Source organism: Schistocerca cancellata, chromosome 1 (genome assembly GCF_023864275.1).
Source record: "Schistocerca cancellata isolate TAMUIC-IGC-003103 chromosome 1, iqSchCanc2.1, whole genome shotgun sequence".
NCBI classification, from domain to species: Eukaryota; Metazoa; Arthropoda; class Insecta; order Orthoptera; family Acrididae; genus Schistocerca; species Schistocerca cancellata.
In genome coordinates, this window is record NC_064626.1 from 1,040,889,911 (window position 1) to 1,040,917,141 (window position 27,231).

Sequence of the window (27,231 nt, forward strand, 5' to 3'; positions counted from 1 at the left end):
CGGTCAGTATTGGCATCAAGTTCTCTTCACCGATGAGTGTCGCATATGACTTCAACAAGACAATAGTCGGAACCGTGTTTGGAGGCAACCCGGTCAGGCTGAACGTCTTACACACACCGTCCAGCGAGTGCACCAAGGTGGAGCTTCGCTGATGTTTTGGGTGGCATTTTGTGGAGCCGACGTACGCCGCTGGTGATCATGGAAGGCACCGTAACGACCGTAAGATACTTGAATGCCATCCTCCGACTGATAGTGCAACCATATCGGCAGCATATTGGAGAGACATTCATATTCATGGACGACAATTCGCGCCCCCATCGTGCACATCCTGTGAATGACTTCCTTCAGCACTCGACTAGAGTGGCCAGCATGTTCTACAGACATGAACCCTATCGAATATGCCTGGGATAGACTGAAAAGGACTGTTTATGGACGATGTGACTCACCAACCAGTCTGAGGGATCTACGCCGAATCGCCGATGAGGAATGGGACAATCTGGACCTATAGTGCCTTGATGAACTTGCGGATAGTATGCCACGACGAACACAGGTATGAATCAATGCCAGAGGACGTGCTACTGGGTATCAGAGGTTACGGTGTGTACAGCAATCTGGGCCACCACCTCTGAAGGTCTCCCTGCACGGTGGTACAACATGCAATGTGTGATCTTCATGAGCAATAAAAAGGACGGAATTGATGTTTATGTTGATCTCTATTCCAATTTTCTGTATAGGTTCCGGAACTCGTCTAACCGAGGTGATGCAAAACATTTCTTAGATGTGTATATATACTCGCTTTAAACTAGCCAGCGTGAACTCGCCATCTCCGTACGCTCGGAGACTGACTCTCGACGCTCCGCCGCTGCCCGTTTAACTGAAAACTCGTCACTTGAGACTGTTGTCCGGTATAACTGGACTGTGTCAGCGTAGAGAGCAGAACGAGTGGACGAGTCCCCAGTCATAATTGAGGACTCTCTTCGTTGTCGCTAAATACGCACAGTTGAGCATGACTGATTTCTAAGCAATGAGTTTTGCTCTTGTTAAACATAGATTTATAAAGATAATGTGTATGTATGTATGTTTGTATATGTATGTGTGTTTGTTTGTATATGTTGTATACATTCGTTTGTGAACGTGTTTTTTGTGTGTGTATAAGACTTTCTTGAAAACTGCAGTAAATTTATTTTAATATGTAATCTCTATTCAGAGAATGTCTACCAGTTACGTTAGTATACACACAATTTCGTAACGTTATCGAGTCTGTGACGACAGTACAAGAAAACAGGACGCGAGGATGAATTTTTAAAATAAATCTATTGCAGTCCTCGAAAAAGTTACGGGAAATTAATGGTTAGCTACACAACTTACTATAAGCACATAAAGGCAGGTTGCCACGACAGAAGGAAATCAAATGGCTCTGAGCACTATGGGACTTAACATCGGTGGTCATCAGTCCCCTAGAACTTAGAACTACTTAAACCTAACTAACCTAAGGAAATCACACACATCCATGCCCGAGGCAGGATTCGAACCTACGACCGTAGCAGTCGCGCGGTTCCGGACTGAGCGCCTAGAACCGCTAGACCACCGCGGCCGGCCCACGACAGAAGGAATACACAAACTGTTTGCAATGACATAAGAGTGTTTTGCTCTGTGCCTAGTTTTCATTTGACGCATGACATTTGTTTTCTCACTGTGCAGGTGGAATGGAAATGGAAATGCCGTGTGGCTAGGGCCTCCCGTCGGGTAGACCGTTCGCCTGGTGCAAGTCCTTCTAGTTGACGCCACTTCGACGACTTGCGTGTCGGTGGGGATGAAATGATGATGATAAGGACAACACAACACCCAGTCTCTGAGCGTAGAAAATCTCCTACCCAGCCGGGAATCGAATCCGGGCCGTTAGGTATGACATTCCGTCACGCTGACCACTCAGCTACCAGGGCGGACACAGGCTGAATGAACAAGTATGTAACCTTTTTCTTTTCCTTGGACGAACTTTGTATCATTTTCGTCAGATGCATGGACCATGACATCGAACTCTGCCTCTAGTGGAACACGTTTGCAGTTGAGTACAGTACGTCACTAAATTTTTATCTTATATGCTACACAATGTCACAAAGAACAGTATCGTTAGAGTCCATCTGATCGCGACAGTCGGTCATTTCGCCCTGTCACTTCTATTTTCAAACAGCAAGATTGTGCCCTCATCATGCATACGACTAGTTTCACTCCAGCACTTGTCAGAAAGAAACAATCCCCGAAGAAGAAGTGACCGTAGGGCAGATGTTCTCATTGTCGACGTACGGAACAATGCGTGAAGGAAGAAAGCCGATACAGCACCGGACTGACAGTGGTGCCTTGATTTCTAATGTACGCAACCATCAACATTAGATTCGTAGTTGCTCCGTTTCTGGTCTCTAGAATACATGTGGAAGTACTGTAGAAAGAACAGACGACCTATCAAAATTACACTCCTGGAAATGGAAAAAAGAACACATTGACACCGGTGTGTCAGACCCACCATACTTGCTCCGGACACTGCGAGAGGGCTGTACAAGCAATGATCACACGCACGGCACAGCGGACACACCAGGAACCGCGGTGTTGGCCGCCGAATGGCGCTAGCTGCGCAGCATTTGTGCACCGCCGCCGTCAGTGTCAGCCAGTTTGCCGTGGCATACGGAGCTCCATCGCAGTCTTTAACACTGGTAGCATGCCGCGACAGCGTGGACGTGAACCGTATGTGCAGTTGACGGACTTTGAGCGAGGGCGTATAGTGGGCATGCGGGAGGCCGGGTGGACGTACCGCCGAATTGCTCAACACGTGGGGCGTGAGGTCTCCACAGTACATCGATGTTGTCGCCAGTGGTCGGCGGAAGGTGCACGTGCCCGTCGACCTGGGACCGGACCGCAGCGACGCACGGATGCACGCCAAGACCGTAGGATCCTACGCAGTGCCGTAGGGGACCGCACCGCCACTTCCCAGCAAATTAGGGACACTGTTGCTCCTGGGGTATCGGCGAGGACCATTCGCAACCGTCTCCATGAAGCTGGGCTACGGTCCCGCACACCGTTAGGCCGTCTTCCGCTCACGCCCCAACATCGTGCAGCCCGCCTCCAGTGGTGTCGCGACAGGCGTGAATGGAGGGACGAATGGAGACGTGTCGTCTTCAGCGATGAGAGTCGCTTCTGCCTTGGTGCCAATGATGGTCGTATGCGTGTTTGGCGCCGTGCAGGTGAGCGCCACAATCAGGACTGCATACGACCGAGGCACACAGGGCCAACACCCGGCATCATGGTGTGGGGAGCGATCTCCTACAATGGCCGTACACCACTGGTGATCGTCGAGGGGACACTGAATAGTGCACGGTACATCCAAACCGTCATCGAACCCATCGTTCTACCATTCTTAGACCGGCAAGTGAACTTGCTGTTCCAACAGGACAATGCACGTCCTCATGTATCCCGTGCCACCCAACGTGCTCTAGAAGGTGTAAGTCAACTACCCTGGCCAGCAAGATCTCCGGATCTGTCCCCCATTGAGCATGTTTGGGACTGGATGAAGCGTCGTCTCACGCGGTCTGCACGTCCAGCACGAACGCTGGTCCAACTGAGGCGCCAGGTGGAAATGGCATGGCAAGCCGTTCCACAGGACTACATCCAGCATCTCTACGATCGTCTCCATGGGAGAATAGCAGCCTGCATTGCTGCGAAAGGTGGATATACACTGTACTAGTGCCGACATTGTGCATGCTCTGTTGCCTGTGTCTATGTGCCTGTGGTTCTGTCAGTGTGATCATGTGATGTCTCTGACCCCAGGAATGTGTCAATAAAGTTTCCCCTTCCTGGGACAATGAATTCACGGTGTTCTTATTTCAATTTCCAGGAGTGTATTTACTTTATGATTTAATCGTGAAGCATGTTCTGGAATTAGGAAAATTTATGCTCAAATTACAGAGAACAAAGTTTTACCATATTGCAGCAGATTACGACTGATTTTCGGGGACAAGAGCCAGGTTACATAAGAAGACGTCAGAGAATCACACTGGATCTAGCAACCCGTATTCGGGAAGACCGACTTTCAAAACCCTACCCAGCCATTCAGGATTAGGTTGCCTGTGGTTTCTCCAAATCAATTAAGACAAGTGCCAGAGTGTTTCATTTGACAAAGACATGGCTGATTTACGTCCGTCCCCATCTTTCCTGAGCCAGACCCCGTACTGATCTCGTTACCTTGTCACCGATGAGTTGTTAAACGCTAACTGTCCTTCCTTCTTGCATATCGAAACAAGAGATCATTTTTGGATAAGTGATGTCTGGGGACTGACTGTACCAGCCATAGAAACGCGTCTTGACGGCAGAAGAAGTCACGTCCCTAGTGAAGCAGAGCCCTTGTTGTGGGGCTTATTTAACATCTCGCTTTCAAGGAAAATGACCTTCTGTGCAAAGGGTATTACTTTTCATAGTCAACCTAACTGCACTGTTTTGAGAAGTTTGCTTTCTTGAGTAAGTTGCCAGACACTAGCTTCATGTAACGGCCAGAAACTATTCTGTGGCACTTCTCCGTTGTATTAATGTACGAAGGAGCGTTAAACAGCTCAAAGGGCTCCATTATAGCTAGAAGCGCCATCTTGCGAAAAACTACCATTCTCTGCATTAACTAAAACTACGGCCACAAAACGTATGGGCAATACTTCTGCAACAGGACATCATTGTGTTTTTGGTATCTCTCGTTCGTCCTCGCAACACGTAGAATTCATTCACTAATCGAATTAATTAATATCATTGTCAGTCTCAAGGAATTGTTAATCTCTAATTAGTCTGATTCTGATATGGTGATAATACCTTGCCACCCATGGAGAAAGTGGCATCGCAGTCTCCATGACATTAGCTTACAACAGGGTAACGCAAGCCCGGATGTTTCCCGTTCTGTTCTGACCTACCTCAACACAGAGGGCGGTCGACAGGTCCAAGCCAGCACGTTCTCCAAATCTCTCATTCACTGAAAACAAATGAATGTAGACTGTGCCGAGTTTCTGGCACACCACAACTCGTAAACCACTACCATCGAAGACTACCAGCGTCGAGATGAAGCAACCTCGAATAACGTTAGAGCATCTATCAACAAACCTCAGTCCGAACTTATGCCTATTTGGGTTAGAGCCACGGTTGCGAAGTGAAATGCCTGTAGCTCTGTGTAGTAAATTCCCACCCTGTACACCGCTAATCACCGCCGTGTTTAATGATGTATTCTTTCTAATATACGTATACACACCATAAGTGAAACCTCGTTATTTCGTCACCTTCACTGATGCAATTTTAATGACGAACCATTTAGTTCAGAACTTCTATGGCTAGAGGTTGAAATAGAACTTGTACAAACTGTTGAAGTAAAGAACGTTTAAATCGCTGTTCATCTAGCACCTCCTTAACATAGCAACTAAGATTTGTGCATTTATGGATACGGTGAAGAGTACCATATCAGTGAAGAAAATACTCATCTTTTCGAATCCTTTTATGGCAGTCGTCTTCAGTATTATTTTTGAGGTCCTTGGGTGGTATTAATAGCGAATGAGAAACCTAACAATTGATCTTTTTCAGAATTTATTGAGATGAGAAAGTGAAGACATTGTTACAATAGTTACTCCCACCACTTCACATTACGTCTTTCCAAAGAACTTTCGCAGCCTTCCAGTCACGAAAAAAATTGCATAACAACGAGCGTATACATGTTTTCGGTCGGATACATGTGAAGTACGTTGGAAATCTACATCAAGACTATCTTTGGAGCCGAGCGCTAGAATTTATAATGAATTGCATTGTTCTGAAATTTTATGGGATAATGCTATCAAATTAATTTACATATTTAATAACTGGTACTTACAAACATTGAAGAGAAATGAACAAAGTGCATTGCTGGTTCTCAAACAGTCCGTAAATCATACTTGATATGGTAAAAAGTACAGATAACGTGAGAATAACAATAAATATGTCCAAAATACTTGGCTCGTAAAATACTTTTTCTTTTGACTTTTGATCAAATGTTAACTAGTGAATAATTAAATACTCCTGAAAGCTTTATGGAACAGATTTGAAGAATTCATAAGAACACGTGCTTTCGTTGAAACTAATCGTTATTAAGCTGACATTAAATTACATGTTTTTGGCATGATAATGTATTTCAAAATTATGTTTTCGGACCTTTTTAGTGTATAATTAATAGGATGGTTATTATCTTGTTCGATTGTCAACTTCATAAACAAACCAGAAATTTGTGTAATTTGGCAATTTAGCTCTGTAGATCAAGTACCTCATTAGCAATCTGATATAAAACTGGCATCCTACGCTTCATTACATCATTTTCCCCCGATTGTGATCTGCTGTAATGCCGAAAAGACGAAAACTTGAGACTTATGATTTAGAGTACATTAGCATCACGAACAAGACTCACATTCCCATGTTTAGGTCGTGTTAAGAAACACTTTTCCTTGTGGAATACAAGAATTAGATAAAAATGTAAATCAAGAATTAGCGGTGTGGAGAACTGATACTTCAGGCAATATTATGCTACCACACCAAAAGAGCAAAACAGGTCGGATTAAATTAAACAAAGACGATTTAACTGAATAGAGAAATATCAGAAGTTTTGGTACGGCTACATGAGCAAGCTACATCGAGAAAGAGGGCAACAAAATGGAATGGAACGAGATACCTGCGCGGTGAGAACCCGAAAAAGACAATACAGTGGGTAAAGCTACTAAAACATCTACATCAAGAAAAGAATGTGGAGAAAAAGAGTACAAATACTATATCACAGGAATTATAGGAACGGAAAACGGCGAATAGAATAGTAAAGTCATTAGAGTATGAAAATCTAAATATGCTCATTACTCCATGTCCGAACCACCATTGATCACTTTACATGTTACTACTGTACGTAAAGGAACACAGTTGATTCAGGTGTCTCTCGTTAATCGCCGAATTTCATGATAGGAGAATAGTTGTTAAAGCTATCTTGACGCAATTGCAGTTCAACCATCTCTCTTTTTCATTGATGCGCCATATTGAGAAAGGCTAACAATGAGTCAGTCGTTGGCAATTTCTTTGTGCAAGGTTGATGGTGCCCTTTGTTACAAGTCTTCCTGCAGCTGTCTAAAGAATGGTATTGACAGTGACCTGAGAAATATCTCATATAAATTCATCTACATCTACATCTACATTTATACTCCGCAAGCTACATAATGGTGTGTGGCGGAGGGCACTTTACGTGCCACTGTCATTACCTCCCTTTCCTGTTCCAGTCGCGTATGGTTCGTGGGAAGAACGACTGCCGGAAAGCCTCCGTGCGCGCTCGAATCTCTCTAATTTTACATTCGTGATTTCATCGGCAGGTAAAAGTAGGGGGAAGCAATATATTCGATACCTCATCCAGAAACGCACTCTCTCGAAACCTGGACAGCAAGCTACACCGCAATGCAGAGCGCCTCTCTTGCAGAGCCTGCCACTTGAGTTTGCTAAACATCTCCGTAACGCTATCACGCTTACCAAATAACCCTGTGACGAAACGCGCCGCTCTTCTTTGGATCTTCTCTATCTCCTCTGTCAACCCGACCAGATGCGGATCCCACCTCCAATGTTGATGGACTACATTTTCTATGGACTCTCCCAATGAATCTCAACCTGGCACCCGCCTTACCAACAATTAATTTTATATGATCATTCCACTCCCAGATATTTTACCGAAGTAACTGCTACCAGTGTTTGTTCCGCTATCATATAATCATACAATAAACGATCCTTGTTTCTATGTATTCGCAATACATTAACTTTGTCTATGTTAAGGGTCAGTTGCCACTCCCTACACCAAGTGCCTATCCGCTGCAGATGCAACTTCTCTGTATACTACAGCATCATCCGTGAAAAGCTGGATGGAACTTCCGACACTATCGATTAGGTTATTTATATATATTGTGAAAAGCAATGGTCCCATAACACTCCCCTGTGGCACGCCAGAGGTTACTTTAACGTCTGTAGACGTCTCTCCATTGAGAACAAAATGCTGTGTTCTGTTTGCTAAAAACTCTTCAATCCAGCCACAAAGCTGGTCTGTTATTCCGTAGGCTCTTACTTTGTTTATCAGGCGACAGTGCGGAACTGTATCGAACGCCTTCCGGAAGTCAAGGAAAATGGCATCTACCTGGGAGCCTGTATCTAATATTTTCTGGGTCTCATGAACAACTAAAGCGAGTTGGGTCTCACACGATCGCTGTTTCCGGAATCCATGTTGATTTCGACACAGTAGATTCTGGGTTTCCAGAAACGACATGATACGCGAGCAAAAAACATGTTCTACAATTCTACAACAGATCGATGTCAGAGATATAGGACTATAGTTTTGCGCATCTACTCGACGACCCTTCTTGAAAACTGGAACTACCTGTGCTCTTTTCCAGTCATTTGGAACCTCCGTTTCTCTAGAGACTTGCGATACACGGCAAGTTCTTTCGCGTAATCTGTGTAGAATCGAATTGGTATCTCATCAGGTCCAGTGGATTTTCCTCTTTTGAGTGATTTCAGATGCTTTTCTATTCCTTGGACACTTATTTCGATGTCAATCTTTTTTTTTTTCGTTCGTGCGAGGATTTAGAGAAGGAACTGCAGTGCGGTCTTCCTCTGTGAAACAGCTTTGGAAAAAGGTCTTTAGTATTTAAGCTTTACGCTTGTCATCCTCTGTTTCAATGCCATTATCATCCCAGGGTGTCTGGATATGCTGTTTCGATCCACTTACTGCCTGAAAGCCTACTTTTTCCCGCTTCTGTTGCCTCACTCTGGTGCAAAAGCCTTGCCAGTTTCGCTTGCCCTGAATCCTCGCAGATATCCGTTTCTCAGCGCCTGCTTCCGCCAGTACCGCCGCCAACAGGTGCGTCCGCAATTTTCCGGGGATTTCCTGCTGCCTCGTGGCCTCTGCGGTGCAAGATATCCTCACTCAGACGACGCATGGGAGAAGAAGTGTCACTGCAGCGGCAGGAGAAACGTCAGTAACGACGCGTCAGCAACAGCAGTGACGTCAGTAACTCCACGTAGGCAACAGTGATGCCCCAGCATCCCAGGTCGGAGCACATCTGATGGGAGCTCACGCCCGCTCTCGCTTCCCGCAGCAGTCAGGGGGGAGGAGTGGGGGGAAGGAGTGGCCGTGCGGATGGTGGGAGTAATTCGCGGAACCGCAGGAGCCCGGGTTCATCTATCCGGCTCCTCGCCGGGGAACCTCAGTAGCCCACCGGCCGCCCGCCTCCTCGTGGCCCACGTGCTCGCTGCGTCTGGACCTCCATGTTAAAAGCGCTACAGGTGCCTCGTTGCGCTGCGTGGTCCCGAGTCACTGGTGCGGCATTTATCTTGTCCAGTGAGAACAGTGAAGCTTAGGTTTTATCTGGTAAGTGTTACCACTCACAAATACCTTTACTTACTGGTATCATTTCATGAGACTCTCGATGAAATACTGAGGACCTTGGGGCGCAAAGCATTTTGCTTGTTTCGGTAGATAACTGAAAGTCGTATCGGACTGTTGTCACATGTACTTTCCACTCCAGCTGAATTAGAGCTGTGTCTCTATTTAGGATGATTCATTGGCCACAAAATATTTTGTTTCATATGTTTCACTATACATAATATAATAATACTTTTACTTCTAAATTAGTGTCGTATTACAAATGCAAAACACATTAGTGAAATCGGACCCTTAACTTGAGACAAGCACTTTTGATAGTAAAATAATTTCACTGAAAATGTGAAACAACTTTGTTGCTGCTATTTTCTCTTTTTTGGTTCCTGATACCTTTACATTTATTCAGTTACAACTTCGTCGCTAATTGTGGAAGTGTAGGAGAACGTGAGTGAAGATAGAGGAAGACGATTGTTTATATACTTCTCTACTTTTGCAGGTTATCTTAGCAATTGAATACTGTGACACAATATTTCATAAGAAATTTACCGAAAATGGCCTTGCCGCAGTGGTAACAACCGTTACCGTCAGATCACAGAATTTAAGAGCTGTCGGGCTTGGGTAGCACTTGGATGGGTGACTGTACAGGTCTGACGAGCGGTGTTGGCAAGCGGGGTGCACTCAGCCCTTGTGAGGCTAATTGAGGAGCTACTTGATTGAGAAGTAGCGGCTCCGGCCAAGAAATATGACAACGACTGGAGTTGGAGGGTGTGGAAGGTGGCCAGTGTGCTGAACACATGCCCCTCCTTATCCGCATCCAGTGGCGCCTATCGGCTGAGGATGACACGGCGGTCTGTAGGTAACGTTGGACCTTCCGAGGGCTGTTCGGACTGGGTTTCGTATTTATATAAAAAGACGGGACCCAGAGTAACATAAAGTGAAACAAAATATGTGACACGTGGACAGCAGAATGCTAATACTGAAATAAAACGAGGAACTATCAGTTGAGTATTACGACGTATTACTTTCTAAAGGGGGACGTAATAAGAAATAAATCTCTCTATGGATACCTCAGGAAAAATTAAATACAATTCAAATGAGTTCCGGTTTATTGTCGTAAACAATTACGAAGGCGAAAAAGAAAAGATTCAAAGGGACTATCATTCAAAATATGTTCCACTGTGAAGGATAAATATTGACAATGACGCACAAGGAACAAGATTGGCAGCTGTATAAACTGATTTAATGACAAGAAGTTGTCGAATATCGAGACTGCAAACGAAGACAAATTGATGAAAAAGGATAGAGAGAATATAAAACGGTGCGGTTGAAGAAACAGAGAACCGTAAGCTGAAGTGAAATGGCGGTATGAGGAGACTGGCCTAAGATCGTTTAACAAGAAGAGTATGGGAATGGGAAGCTGTAGGACACCATTAGAAGGTCTGGCAAAACAAGTTAGTGATGGAGGGAATAGGAGTGTCAGGAAATCTTGGCCAGGACAGGGATTCTTGAAAACCGGAAGGGAGAAACGTCCAATGTGTTGTAGCGTGCTTTATTTCTTTTCCCGTTGGCTTTTCCGTTTGCCTATGGGCACTCCACCCCCCGCCCCCCGCCCACCCATCGCAGTTAAGGAATGTGTGTACCCCATCTATCCATCTATCTGCATCTAATGCAGACCTCATGTTGACACGTGGTAACATTTTCGAATTATTTGCTTACTTTATATCCGAGGTGGAAACATGGGAACTAGGCCATTATTTACGTAGTAGAATGTGGGAAACCGCCAAAAATTACGTACAGGTTGGCTAGCTCTCCAGCCTTTGTTGTTAATAAGCGAGGTGGATTCCACTCGGCACTGGCTCGACTACCCGTATCCCGGAAGCAGGTGCTTAGCGATGGCCGGCCGTTGCGGCCGAGCGGTTGTAGGCGCTACAGTCTGGAACCGCGCGACCGCTACGGTCGCAGGTTGCAATCCTGCCTTGTGCATGGATGTGTGTGATGTCCTTAAGTTAGTTAGGTTTAAGTACTTCTAAGTTCAAAAATGGTTCAAATGGCTCTGAGCAATATGGGACTCAACATCTTAGGTCATAAGTCCCCTAGAACGTAGAACTACTTAAACCTAACTAACCTAAGGACATCACACACACCCATGCCCGAGGCAGGATTCGAACCTGCGACCGTAGCAGTCCCGCGGTTCCGGACTGCAGCGCCAGAACCGCTAGACCACCGCGGCCGGCAGTTCTAAGTTCTAGGGGGCTGATGACCTCAGCAGTTAAGTCCCATAGTGCTCAGAGCCATTTGAACCATTTTTTTTGCTTAGCGGGTCGTCTATGGTTCAAATGGCTCTGAGCACTATGGGACTTAACATCTGAGGTCATCAGTCCCCTAGAACCTACAACTACTTAAACCTAAGTAACCTAAGGACATCACACACATACATGCCCGAGGCAGGATTCGAACCTACGTCCACAGCGGTCGCGCGGTTCCAGACTGAAGCGCCTGGAACCGCTCGGCCACACTGACCGGCGGTGTCGTCTATCCCAGTGGGTCCTCTACGGCTGTAACTGTTAGCAGCAAAAGAAAATGGTTGTTTTATCTACCAAACAGAGACGTACACAGTAGTCAAATAACTGAACAGAGAGTTGATTCTAAACTAGTTTAAGTTAAATAATGGCATGGCTGGCACACCTGCGCCCAAATCCCGAGCGACTGTTACAAATTGCAGAGGTTTACAAGTGTATGCTGTAGGGCACGAGTAAATATAATTCATTGTTTTCACGAAGCATCTGAAAGGAAGAAACTACGTTACACACTGAGGTGACGAAAGTCAAGGGACAGCGATATGCACATATACAGATGGTGACAGCATTGCGTGCACATGGTACAAAAGGAACTGTCGTTTGTCATCAATTAATTCGAGAGGAAAGGTTTCCCGACGCGAATTAAAAGCCTTTGAAGGAGTGGTTGTTGGAGAAAGACGGACGGGACATTTCATTTCACAAATTTAGGGAAATCAGTATTCCGGGATCCACAGTGTCAAGAGTGTGCCGAGAATACGACATTTCAGGCGTTACCTCTAACCACGAACAACGCATTGCCTGATGGCCTACACTGAACGACCGAGAACAGCAGTGTTTCCGTAGTTATCAGTACTAACAGACAAGCAGTACTGTGTGAAATACCTGCAGAAATCAGTGTGGGACGTACGCCAAAGCTCTGTGAAGTTTGGAAAGTAGGAGACGAGGTATTGGCAGAATTACAGCTGTGAGGATAGGCCTTGCGTCGTGGTTGGGTAGCTCACTCAGTAGAGCACTTGCCCGTGAAAGGTCCCGAGTTCGAGTCTCGGTCTGGTAGACAGTTTTAATCTGCCAGGAAGTTTCGTATCAGCTCGCGACTCCGCTGCAGAGTGAATATTTCATTCTGATATTTTCACTTGTTGTGCGTGTACAGTATAGAAGAAAGAATATATTATTAAATTTGTAGATGATCTGAGGATAGAAAGGGGCACTATTTAGTAGACATGTATGCCACCTCCGGCAGCAACAACGGCTCCAACCCTTCTGGAATTCTAGTTGGAGTGAGCTTGGAGAACAGATACGGATACGTCATCTCATCTTACTGCAAGAGTTCATGAATCATACAGTATGGTGAGTGCCGGCAGGCCAGTCCCTCAACAACCCACGACCAGTTACTTTAATGGGTGGAGGATCAGCAGAACGTGGAAGCCAGTGTGCCAGTCGAACGTCTCTTGTATCCAGATCGATCCGAACAGCTGAAACAACATGCGGTCTGGCGTTATTTTGTTCAAATACACTGAAAGAAAAAAAAATCGAAACACCAGAAAGGGGTTGTGCGACATCTGAAAGATGACGTCTACTCCATTTTCGCGCCAGTCGTGTAAGAATGACACTAGTAGCGCGACTATGAGAATCCAAATGAGGCTTGCTTTAAATACACGCTGTAAAGGTCAGTAGCGTTAGCTATCTTTGAGAATGTAGGTGGTGAGTTCATGTAAACCAAGAATGCCTTTAAGGCGACAAAGTCGCTGAGTCTGAACGAGGTCGTGTAATAGGGCTACAAGGAACTGGATGCACCTTTTGCAATATTGCCGAAATACACTCCTGGAAACTGAAATAAGAACACCGTGAATTCATTGTCCCAGGAAGGGGAAACTTTATTGACACATTCCTGGGGTCAGATACATCACATGATCACACTGACAGAACCACAGGCACATAGACACAGGCAACAGAGCATGCACAATGTCGGCACTAGTACAGTGTATATCCACCTTTCGCAGCAATGCAGGCTGCTATTCTCCCATGGAGACGATCGTAGAGATGCTGGATGTAGTCCTGTGGAACGGCTTGCCATGCCATTTCCACCTGGCGCCTCAGTTGGACCAGCGTTCGTGCTGGACGTGCAGACCGCGTGAGACGACACTTCATCCAGTCCCAAACATGCTCAATGGGGGACAGATCCGGAGATCTTGCTGGCCAGGGTAGTTGACTTACACCTTCTAGAGCACGTTGGGTGGCACGGGATACATGCGGACGTGCATTGTCCTGTTGGAACAGCAAGTTCCCTTGCCGGTCTAGGAATGGTAGAACGATGGGTTCGATGACGGTTTGGATGTACCGTGCACTATTCAGTGTCCCCTCGACGATCACCAGTGGTGTACGGCCAGTGTAGGAGATCGCTCCCCACACCATGATGCCGGGTGTTGGCCCTGTGTGCCTCGGTCGTATGCAGTCCTGATTGTGGCGCTCACCTGCACGGCGCCAAACACGCATACGACCATCATTGGCACCAAGGCAGAAGCGACTCTCATCGCTGAAGACGACACGTCTCCATTCGTCCCTCCATTCACGCCTGTCGCGACACCACTGGAGGCGGGCTGCACGATGTTGGGGCGTGAGCGGAAGACGGCCTAACGGTGTGCGGGACCGTAGCCCAGCTTCATGGAGACGGTTGCGAATGGTCCTCGCCGATACCCCAGGAGCAACAGTGTCCCTAATTTGCTGGGAAGTGGCGGTGCGGTCCCCTACGGCACTGCGTAGGATCCTACGGTCTTGGCGTGCATCCGTGCGTCGCTGCGGTCCGGTCCCAGGTCGACGGGCACGTGCACCTTCCGCCGACCACTGGCGACAACATCGATGTACTGTGGAGACCTCACGCCCCACGTGTTGAGCAATTCGGCGGTACGTCCACCCGGCCTCCCGCATGCCCACTATACGCCCTCGCTCAAAGTCCGTCAACTGCACATACGGTTCACGTCCACGCTGTCGCGGCATGCTACCAGTGTTAAAGACTGCGATGGAGCTCCGTATGCCACGGCAAACTGGCTGACACTGACGGCGGCGGTGCACAAATGCTGCGCAGCTAGCGCCATTCGACGGCCAACACCGCGGTTCCTGGTGTGTCCGCTGTGCCGTGCGTGTGATCATTGCTTGTACAGCCCTCTCGCAGTGTCCGGAGCAAGTATGATGGGTCTGACACACCGGTGTCAATGTGTTCTTTTTTCCATTTCCAGGAGTGTATATAGCAGGAATGTAACCACTGTACATGGGTGCTGGCAGCGGTGCTGACCAGAATTTACAGTCGCTGGAAGATCGGGATGCAGACGGTCTGTGTCACTACCGAGTGGAAAGATCATCGTGTTCGGCATATGGCTCTGAGTCATCGTACTGCACGTGCAGCAGCAATTTGGGCAGCAGCTGGCACCACAGTGACGCAACGAACTGTTACAAATCGTTTACTTCAAAGACAGCTCTGATTCAGACGCCCTGTAGCGTGCATTCCACCGACCCCAAATAACCGCCTTTTGCGGCTTCCGCTGTTTCAAGCGAGAGCTCATTGGAGAGCATGGTGGAGGTCTGTTGAGTTTTCTGATTCAAGCTGATCCTGCATCGGCTCCAGTGATGGCCGTGTGTTCGTTGGACACACTGTACCTGCCCCACCTGAAGTTATGGTCTGAACTGCGATTTCGTATGACCACAGGAGCACTGTCGTGGCTACCCCACACACACTCACTGCAAATGTGTACTTCACTCTGGTGATTAGACATGTTGTACTGCCATTCATGAACAGCATTCCAGGCGGTCTTTTCCAGGATGATAACACTCGCCCGCATACCGCTGTTGTAACCCAACATGCTCTGCAGAGTGCTGACATGTTGCCTTGGCGTGCTCGATCACCAGATCTGCCTCCAATTAAGCACATATGAGACATCATTGAACGACAACTCCAGGGTCTCCAACAGTCCAACAGGTGTGGAACTCTATACCACAAACTGACATCCGGCACCTGTACAACACAATGTACGCAAGTTCGCATCCTTTCATTCAACATTCCGACTGTGACACAGATTAACAATGTATCAGCAACTCACATTTGCAGTGGTCTATCTCGCGCTTACATTAACCTGTTGTTGTGTTTGCTGTGGTCTTCAGTCCAGAGACTGGTTTGATGCAGCTCTCCATGTTACTCTATCCTGAGTAAGCTTCTACTGCCAGATACATCCTCCTGAACCTGCTTAGTGTATTCATCTCTTGGTCTCCCTCTACGATTTCTACCCTCCGCGCTGCCCTCCAATACTAAATTGGTGATCCCTTGATGCCTCAGAACATCTCCTGACAACCCATCCCTTCTTCTAGTCAAGTTGTGCCACAAATTTCTCTTCTTCCCAATTCTATTCAGTACCTCCTCATTAGTTACGTGATCGACCCATCACATCTTCAGCATTCTTCTGTAGCACCACATTTCAAAAGCCTCTATTGTCTTCTTGCCTAAACTGTTTATCATACAAGTTTCACTTCCATACATGGCTACACTCCACACAAATACTTTCTGAAAGTACTTCCTGACACTTAAATCTAAACTAGATGCTAACAAATTTCTCTTCTTCCGAAACGCTTTCCTCGCCGTTGCCAGTCTACATTCTATATCCTCTCTACTTCGACCATCATCAGTTATTTTGCTCCCCAAATAGCAAAACTCCCTTATTACTTTAAGTGTCTCATTTCCTAATATGATTCCCTCAGCATCACCCGACTTAATTCGACTACATTCCATTATCCTCGTTTTGCTTTTGTTGGTGTCCATCTTGTATCCTCCTTTCAAGACACTGTCCATCCCGTTCAACTTCTCTTCCAGGTCCTTTGCTGTCTTTGACAGAATTACAATGTCATCGGAAAATCTCAAAGTTTTTATTTCTTCTCCATGGATTTTAATTTTAACTCCAAATTTTTCTTTTGTTTCCTTTACTGCTTGCTCAATATACAGATTGAATAACATTGGGGATAGGCTACAACCCTGTCTCACTCCCTTCCCAGCCAATGCTTCCCTTTCATGCTCTGTCAAACTGTCATTTGGTTTCATTACAAATTGTAAATAGCCGCCGGCCGAAGTGGCCGTGCGTTTCTAGGCGTTGCAGTCTGGAACCGCGAAACCGCTACGGTTCGAATCCTGCCTCGGACATGGATGTGTGTGATGTCCTTAGGTTAGTTAGGTTTAACTAGTTCTAAGATCAAGGGGACTAATGACGTCAGAAGTTGAGTCCCATAGTGCTGACAACCACTTTCTTTTGTAAATAGCCTTTCGCTCCCTGTATTTTACTCTTTCCACCTTCAGAATTTTAAAGAGAGTAATCCAGTCAACATTGTCAAAAGCTTTCTCTAAGTCTACAAATGCTAGAAACGCAGATTTGCCTTTCCTTAATCTATCTTATAAGATAAATCGTAGAGTCAGTATTGCCTTGTGTGTTCCAACATTTCTACGGAATCCAAACTTATCTTCCCCGAGGTCGGCTTCTACCAGTTTTTCCATTCGTCTGTAAAGAATTCTTGTTAGAATTTTGCAGCCATGACTAATTAAACTAATAGTTCGGTAATTTTCACATTTGTTAACACCTGGTTTATTTGGGATTGTTACTTGCAATATTAATCACTTAAATATGTTATCTAGAGAGATGAATTCCCGAACAGTTACTGTGCAAATTACCAGCTATTGGAACCAGAGAAGATGGTCTTCTGTAAAAAATGGCACTCCGTTCCTTTGTACCAGACGGCGTTCCCGTTTGACAATGTTCGTTCTCATTGGATCCTCTACACACGGCTGCGCCTATCGTAATGTTGTGCCCAGGATACGGACTCGTCTAAAAAGCCTACTGTGGTGTGTCGTGGCATTTATTACACCAGAAATCGAAAACCTTGGGGAACCACTCTGAACTATGATTATTTAATAGTCGCCCTCAGTTAACTATGAGAGTCTGAAGCTGTGCCGAAGAGTCGTTTGTATCGGTGCATGGTTTCCTAGAGAAGCTCAGTATGAGTGATTTTTAGTTGACTGTGATGAGCCGCCGAAGCACGTTCATGTCCATGGAAGAGTTCCTCGACCCATTGTAACTCAATTCAAAACCGATTGACGGCACAAGTCGCATCCAGATTCCCTGCGATGTACGAAAGGACGCACTTGATCGGACAGCAGATTTATGTCGTTCACTGGTGAGAGACAATGGCAAACCTATCACAGTCCTCATTTCGTCCCATGTAAACATCTCCCAAACGAGAATAAAAATGCTGCCACACTACAGTAATTCGATATAACAACGTTCAATAGCAATAAAGCAATCTTTCTCTTTGAACGTTTTTGGCAATGTCGTTGTTTTGTTATAGCACATATAAGGCAAGTGTCTGTACGTAAAGACACACTCTTCTCTGTGTCCACACACTGCCATCCACTGTCGGTTGTGGTGGTAGATAGTCCTTGATTTACCGCTGCTAGTAAGGGAATTAGGTCGCGGTGGTTGGAAGTGGGTGAGTGTGAGTGGCAAAAATCGTTTTCTCACACAATGTGTTTATGAACAACGTCTAAAAATGTTTGAGAGTTTTCTAGCAAGTTCCAAAATTCAATCTCACAGAAAATTATAAAATGTTCAAAAAGTTTTAGATTTCCGTCCTCGACAATGTGTAAGACTAAATTCTAGCAAAATTTCTTCAAGTTCCGAGATAGAATACGTTCGAATGTTTTACTGCAGAATCTAGATTCGCCGAAACTGTAACGGAACAAGACTCGACATCAAACACCTGCAAAATAGTATCATCGAAGCCTAATGACTGGCAAAGAAAAAGGGCAGAAGATATTTACACCGCGAATACCTTTAATACAGCAGCAATTTCCAGCACAGCTGGCTTACAAGACGACTATCAACAAAGCCAAACACTCCGATATTGTGGCGTTAACTTAAAGGGATCATGTTTTTCACCCGACCAGTTGTACATCGCGTTCTCAAAGAGTTGCGTCACCTAGAAATTTGTTCATTTATAGTCTGAAAAATACAATTATACAGGGTGTTACAAAAAGGTACGGCCAAACTTTCAGGAAACATGCCTCACACGCAAAGAAAGAAAATATGTTATGTGGACATGTGTCCGGGAACGCTTACTTTCCACGTTAGAGCTCATTTTATTACTTCTCTTCAAATCACATTAATCATGGAATGGAAACACACAGCAACAGAACGTACCAGCGTCACTTCAAACACTTTGTTACAGAAGATGTTCAAAATGTCCTCCGTTATCGAGGATACATGCATCCACCCTCCGTCGCATGGAATCCCGCAGCCCTGGAGAATGGCATATTGTATCACAGCCGTCCACAATACGAGCACGAAGAGTCTCTACATTTGGTACCGGGGCTGCGTAGACAAGAGCTTTCAAATGCCCCCATAAATGAAAGTCAAGAGGGTTGAGGTCAGGAGAGCTTGGAGGTCATGGAATTGGTCCGCCTCTACCAATCCATCGGTCACCGAATCTGTTGTTGACAAGCGTACGAACACTTCGACTGAAATGTGCAGGAGCTCCATCGTGCGTGAACCACATGTTGTGTCGTGCTTGTAAAGGCACATGTTCTAGCAGCACAGGTAGAGTATCCCGTATGAAATCATGATAACGTGCTCCATTGAGCGTAGGTGGAAGAAACTAAAATGAGCTCTAACATGGAAATTAAGCGTTTCCGGACACATGTCCACATAACATCTTTTCTTTATTTGTGTGTGAGGAATGTTTCCTGAAAGTTTGGCCGTACCTTTTTGTAACACCCTGTAAATACAATGGATAAGCAAGAGCTGTGAAAGAATGAAAAAATAAAATGTGCATACAATAAAAATTAAATTTCTTATTAAATTAAGTAACTTTTGATTCTGGCATATTTTATTTAAATAATAATACTCTTATTTTATCGCATCGTTGGTTAATTAATTTGTTATACACTAGTTAGTTAGTTGGATGCGTGTTCCATTGATAAATCGCTTAGCACTGTGGCCGTTATGATGTGGAACGTGTCAAGTGCACGCGAAATGCACATATGAAACAAGATTTTTTAATATATATATATATATATATATATATATATATATATATATATATATATATATATATATTGCAGTACAGTGTTAAAGATGAATATTTCTGTTATTTATCCCGTTCCCTTAAATGGCACAACATGCATATACTGTATTTATAGGTTTATTTATTCCTATTCAAGAATTCATCTATGGTATAGGAGGAGTTGTCAAGGAGATATGATTTCAATTTATTTTTGAAGCTATTACCACAGTCTGTCAGACATATTATTTCTTCTGGTAATTTGTCAAAAAAAATTTATAGCAGCATACGTTACTCCTTTCTGTGCCATGAGTGAAGGATAGTGTAAGAATTTCTTTTTTTTTCTTGGATAATAATCATGAATGTCACTTGTTTTTAAACCGGCCCATGTTGTTGAGAACAAATTTCATTAGTGGGTAAATGTACAGTGAGACTGTTGTAAGAATCCCCAATCTTTTAAAAAGATGCCTAAAAGATGTGCGACTATGAACCCCATACATTATTCTAACCACTTTCTTTCGAGCAGACAGTGAAAGTATGCGAAGTATGATAGCTTACTAATTTCGATATCCTCAAAATTGACAAATATTCTGATTGCAAAAGTTGCTGAACCTAGTTGCTTTAGAAGGTCCAAAATATGAATTTTCCAATTAAGATTCTCATCTATAAGTACACCCAAAAACTTAGTATGCTCTAGCCTGTCTATTGACTTCTATTGATGTTTTATATTTATTGAAGGAACTGTACTTCTTGCAGCAAAAAACTGTATGTACTGTGTTTTTTTCAAGGTTTGAAGCAAGCCAAATTGCAGAAAAAACCAATTAATGACTTTGCCAAAGACCTTACTTGTATCGTTTTGGGGACTAATGACCTCAGCAGTTGAGTCCCATAGTGCTCAGAGCCATTTGTATCGTTTTCAGTTGGAGTTTCTTTTACTGGATTAATAATGATGCTTGTATCATCAGCAAACAGTTCAGCTTCTTGTTTCAGATAAGAAAGGAGGTCGTTCACATACATTAAGAATAGAAGGGCACCCATGATTGAACACTGTGGAATACCGAATGTAATTTCACCCCAGTTAGATGAAGTGGCAAACTTAATTAAATCACTTGACCCATATAAAGAAACTTTTTGTTTCCTGTTCTGTAGATATGACTTAAACCACTCATATGCTTTTCCATTTATACCATAGAATTGTAATTTCTGTAACATAATGTCATGGTTCACACAATCAAATGCTTTGGACAAGTCACAGAAAATTCATATTGGTGACATTTAAAGACTCTGTTGTGTGGACAGTGAAATTGTATATTGCTGTCTCAGTGGAACAGCATTTTTGAAATCCGAACTGTGATTTACTGAGTATCCCACTACTAACCACTCTTGATGGCTAACCACTCTTGAGTGCATTACTTTCTCGAAGATTTTTAAAAATGCTGTAAGCAAGTATGCTGGCCGATATTTATTGACTTCTGTGGCGTCCACTTTTTGTAGAGAAGCCTGACAATGGCATATTTTAACCCGTCTGCATGCATCGTACATTTAATTGAATATGCGTCTGTATATATTATCTGAAAGGGAGAATGGTCCGCATCCTATCAACCGTGCGACCTATTCTGATCCAGACAACGCCGTAAATTGCAGCTAGTTCAAGTGGCTCTGAGCACTATGGGACTTAACTTCTGAGGTCATCAGTCCCCTAGAGCTTAGAACTACTTAAAGCTAACTAATCTAATGACATCACACACATCCATGCCCGAGGCAGGATTCGAACCTGCGACCGTAGCGGTCTCGCGGTTCTAGACTGAAGCGCCTAGAACCGCTCGGCCATGACCACCACCGCCAGCAATCATGTACAGTTGCTACATTCCACCCAGCCTTTCTGCATTATCGCAGAAGGAGCATCCTGCTTCTCGTAGCCCCATTACGTGACTTCGTTCAAACTCAGTGAGTTGTTGATAATGGCGTCTTTGTCGCCTTAAAAGCTTTCTTGATTGACATCAACTCACCACGTCCAAAGGTAAATAATGTGCACGACCGTTACGGCTTGTATTTAAAGTAAATCCGATTTGCGTCCTCATAGAGGCGCTATTAGCGTCACTCTTATGTGACAAGGCCGAAATTGGAGTAAACAACATCTTTCAGATCCAGAAACATGCCTAACAACTTTCGTTTATGTCGCACGGTTCCTTCTTGGTGTTTCGATTTTTTTCCGTCAGTGTAGTAGTTTGGCTCAAAGATAATATTCGAAAGGGTTTAAAAATGTAGTTTATTTTTACAGGAATATGAGACTCAAAGTAGATGTCACATTGGTGCCAAAGCATACCCGGCAAATAAAAAAATAATAAAAAATAAATAAAAAGGGAAAGAAACATTGTAATTTGCAGATAGCAAAATACAAGAGACAAATTTATTTCGCAAACTCGGATAAAAAACTTATTAATCATGATGATTAGCGAATATTACTATTAAGCCGCATTACGGAATACATCAGTTTACAGCAACAAATATCTTCGGATGTGAGAAAATTACTAATGCTGTAACACTGGAGTGCAGTCTATTTACGTTGCCATTAGCACATGACGTAACGTAGGCAAATGGTTCGCGGTAATGGAGACGAAAGACGTGTTGATTATGACCTTAAAGTGAAGGACTTGATATCTGAGTATTAACAATGTCTAAAACGTGTATAGTCTTCATAGTTTTTAATATACCTCAGAAGTGCGACTGTTTATTGCTAGTGTACCCCAGCTTCATCTTTGCACAAGAAATTGCAGGTGCTAATGAACAGTGATTGTAGTGAACATTTCGAAGAACAGTAAATGGAACGGTCTTTTTCACATGGTTAAAAAATTTATTATCCATGTACCTGCGAATGGAGTTTGAGGAGAGGCAGTATGGTATTATTACATGTTTGAGAATTATTTGCTGCGTTCTCTGCTTGGAGTATTGTTTTTGGTTGCTATTTAGTTTGTTGTTAATGTCTATTAACGTTTTGCATATGGGTCTCGGTACTGGTTTCTATTTTATAAGTTTCTTATGTAGTAACTTATTCACTCCATGGCCTATCACGGCTTTTGCATTGACGTCAAATGTTTAGTACAAGCAAACAGTAGCTAAGAAGTGACTGATAACAGAAAATATTCATTCTCTATGAGAGATAACGACATCTACTAAAAAATGCTCAGCCTTGACAATCAGCAGCGTGGACCGAATAGATATCCCTTATAGGAATTAGAAACCAGAGGCAAAACGAACAAAACGAGTCATTAAGGAAAAGCTAAGATTTATCGGCTGACGAAGGAAGGGAAGAATATATAAGATCTAAAAGGAAATATCGTGGATCGTCAGCACCAACAACTACACAAAATGCATGGAAGCAAAGACATAGTGTCGACTTATGTCGAAATTTTAAATAAATGTTTTGGCTTGATTAACGCCTTTAAGAACAAAAATTAAATATAGGTTACGTGAAGTGATTAGAAAATGGGTTACGTGATTTGCAGATGAAAGAACACCATCCAGAACGTAAGTTTGATGTTAACAATACATCTATAGCCGTTAAAATGTGCAACTGTATCGCATTGACCAAAGAAATAATCAATTGTTGCATGATGAATTCGACAGAACAATGTCGTGTTTGGGCTTAAATATTGCAAAAACACGTTGATGAGAAAAAACAGTATGACCACCCGCTGAACAGTGTGTTGATCCACTTTTCGAACGCAAAACATTAATGGCTCTGCGTGCCGAGGATTCCTCAATCCTTGGCAGTTTTACGGTGATTTGCGGAACGTCATCTACACGAGAGTTCCCGCAGTTTCCGTAAATTATGGTCCAGTGGTATGTGGAAGAGGAGCTGGCGCACGTCAGTATCCCATGTGTGCTCCATAGGATACAGGTAAGGTGAACATGGTGGCCAAGACATCAATGTGAGTTCTCTTTCATATTCTTAAACCACTGTAGCATGATTCTGGTCTTGTAACACGATTATCCTGTTTCCCCTGTCGTAGAAAGCATCAAGAACGAAAGAGGGCAGGTGACCGAAATAATGCTCACTTAGACCCGAGTTTCTCCCGGCGTATACAATGTTCAAATAACTCTCGGGAATATAGGCGGGTGGCGCCGTCGACAACCGCTGATATTTTGCCAGGAGCACTACACCATTTAATTTTTTTAGATCTAACTGCAGCAAGTAAGCGCTGTGCAAAGGATTTTAAAACCTCGGTTTTTAGAGAAATTACGGGAAGATAACACTCACAGACACTGTAAACTCTAGCACCATCACAAACCAAAGACGACCGACATCAGAAGTCGTCGATAGTGAAATTAGTAACAACTGTTTTTTTTTTTTTTTTTTTTTTTTTAGAAGGGAGAGAACAGGATTCCGTGCAGAATCAAAACAAAAACCACTTTCTCTTTTTGTAAGGTTACTTACTTATTTAATTTCGGCAACTTCCTCAATAACACTGGCCCCAACAGCTGTAAGTGCATGCCAGAATCCCCGTGTTAGCCGGCCGACGTGACCGAGCGGTTTTAGGCGCTTCAGTCTCGAACAGCGCTGCTGCTGCGGTCGCAGGTTCGAATCCTGCCTCGTTCTAGGATGTGTGAGATGTCCTTAGGTTAGTTAGGTTTAAGTAGTTCTATGTTCAGGGGACTGATAACCCTAGATGTTAAGTCCCATAGTGTTTAGAGCCATTTGAACCATCTCCGTGTTGTAATATTCCAAAAGATAACCGGTGACAAGACAGTATTTTCCAATGGCGGATTTGCTCGGCTATTGTAAGTGTGTGTAACGTTTATGCTCAGTACACCGTTCCTCCACAGTCCTGATAGTCTGAACGATATATGGCAGGCCACAACTGCAAGGGATACGGTAGCCAATCGTCTTACGCAAACCGACGTCGTCTTTTACGGAACCTGAAAGGACGCCGATCTTAGACAGTGGTCGAAAAACACACTTCACATCATATTTCCGCAAAATACGAGCAATCCTGTTCGAAAGGCTCCCTGTGTAAGGCAGAAAGGCCGTAGACTTTGGTGACAATAGATATTATCATCACTCACCCAGTGCGCATTTGATCGATAGCGCAACACACGTATGATCTGTCTTTCACTATAAACATTCTGCCGAAATGTGACTCCGAGATGGGCTAACTCAGCTGACAAACTCTGAGTCCAAGATGACAAGGGTCCTGTGACCTTAAGCCGTCGGCACACGGACCGTGCATCCGAACGTTGAGCGTTGAGCGTGCCGAGTTTCTGACGTCATAGCGTGGAATATCACGTTCGGGAGTCTTTCCGAACGTGCAGAGCAATATCTGGCATATGAGATATTCTGAGCGTGCGTCTGAGCGTCGACCAATGAGATGGAGCAACGCCACCTACGTCACACGCACGCCGTCTCCCTGCAGTACAGAGCTGTGAGGCGCCATATTGGCGTTCATTTCAAGCCTATATGTATACAGGGTGTTACAAAAAGGTACGGCCAAACTTTAAGGAAACATTCCTCACACACACATAAAGAAAAGATGTTATGTGGACATGTGTCCGGAAACGCTTAATTTCCATGTTAGAGCTCATTTTAGTTTCGTCAGTATGTACTGTACTTCCTCGATTCACCGCCAGTTGGCCCAATTGAAGGAAGGTAATGTTGACTTCAATGCTTGTTTTGACATCCGACTCATTGCTCTACAGTACTAGCATCTAGCACATCAGTACGTAGCATCAACAGGTTACTGTTGATCACGAACGTGTTTTTGCAGTCAGTGCAATGTTCACAAATGCGGAGTTGGCAGATGCCCATTTGATGTATGGATTAGCACGGGGCAATAGCCGTGGCGCGGTACGTTTCTATCGAGACAGATTTCCAGAACGAAAGTGTCCCGACAGGAAGACGTTAGAAGCAATTGATCGGCGTCTTAGGGAGCACGGAACATTCCAGCCTATGACTCGCGACTGGGAAAGACCTAGAACGACGAGGACACCTGCAATGGACGAGGCAATTCTTTGTGCAGTTGACGATAACCCTATTGTCAGCGTCAGAGAAGTTGCTGCTGTACAAGGTAACGTTGACCTCGTCACTGTATGGAGAGTGCTACGGGAGAACCAGTTGTTTCCGTACCATGTACAGCGTGTGCAGGCACTATCAGCAGCTGACTGGCCTCCACGGGTACACTTCTGCGAATGGTTCATCCAACAATGTGTCAATCCTCATTTCAGTGCAAATGTTCTCTTTACGGATAAGGCTTCATTCCAACGTGATCAAATTGTAAATTTTCACAATCAACATGTGTGGGCTGACGAGAATACGCACGCAATTGTACAATCACGTCATCAACACAGATTTTCTGTGAACGTTTGGGCAGGCATTGTTGGTGATGTCTTGATATGGCCCCATGATCTTCCACCTACGCTCAATGGACTTTCATACGGGATACTCTACCTGTGCTGCTAGAACATGTGCCTTTACAAGTACGAAACGACATGTGGTTCATGCACGATGGAACTCCTGCACATATCAGTTGAAGTGTTCGTACGCTTCTCAACAACAGATTCGGTGACCGGTGGATTGGTAGAGGCGGACCAATTCCATGGCCTCCACGCTCTCCTGACCACAACCCTCTTGACTTTAATTTATGGCGGCATTTGAAAGCTCTAGTCCACGCAACCCCGGTACCAAATGTAGAGACTCTTCGTGCTCGTATTGTGGACGGCTGTGATACAATACGCCATTCTCCAGGGCTGCATCAGCGCATCAGGGATTCCATGCGACGGAGGGTGGATGCATGTATCCTCGCTAACGGAGGACATTTTGAACATTTCCTGTAACAAAGTGTTTGAAGTCACGCTGGTACGTTCTGTTGCTGTGTGTTTCCATTCCATGATTAATGTGATTTGAAGAGAAGTAATAAAATGAGCTCTAACATGGAAAGTAAGCGTTTCCGGACACATGTCCACATAATGCATTTTCTTTCTTTGTGTGCGAGGAATGTTTCCTGGAAGTTTAGCCGTACCTTTTTGTAACACCCTGTATATGCCGTTTCTGAGCACCAGCAAATTGAGAATCACTGGAAAACCCGTTGTTAGTTGTGTGATTCGTTCCAATAAAATAATGAGAAACATCATATTCGTGGCAAGAGAATTATTATAACTTGCGTATTATGAGAGTAGGCTGTTTGAAGGCAGCGACACACTGAAGGTCCACCAAAAACGCATTGTTCTTGGTACAATTTGTTATAATTAGATTTCAATTAATAACATAATTATCTACGATTAACGTTTATAGCAACGGGTAATAAACTATGATGTGGAATAGAGACTGCGTTGTTGGTTTGACGCAGCGAGTTGGCAGCGGCGTGCAAATTCCGCGCCGCAGTGGTTGCCATTGATTTTGACAGCGCTTTC

The 27,231-nt window shown here is 44.4% G+C and overlaps 1 protein-coding gene across 1 annotated transcript in view; it reads left to right on the top strand.

Moving 5' to 3' along the window:
- Positions 1-9,259: 9,259 nt before the first annotated feature.
- LOC126124802 (solute carrier organic anion transporter family member 74D-like) overlaps positions 9,260-27,231 on the top strand; it is a 241,642-nt gene continuing 223,670 nt past the window's right edge. The window contains exon 1 of the mRNA XM_049915128.1: positions 9,260-9,430. The gene's annotated coding sequence lies outside the window, so the exon portion shown is untranslated. The remainder of the gene's footprint in view (positions 9,431-27,231) is intronic.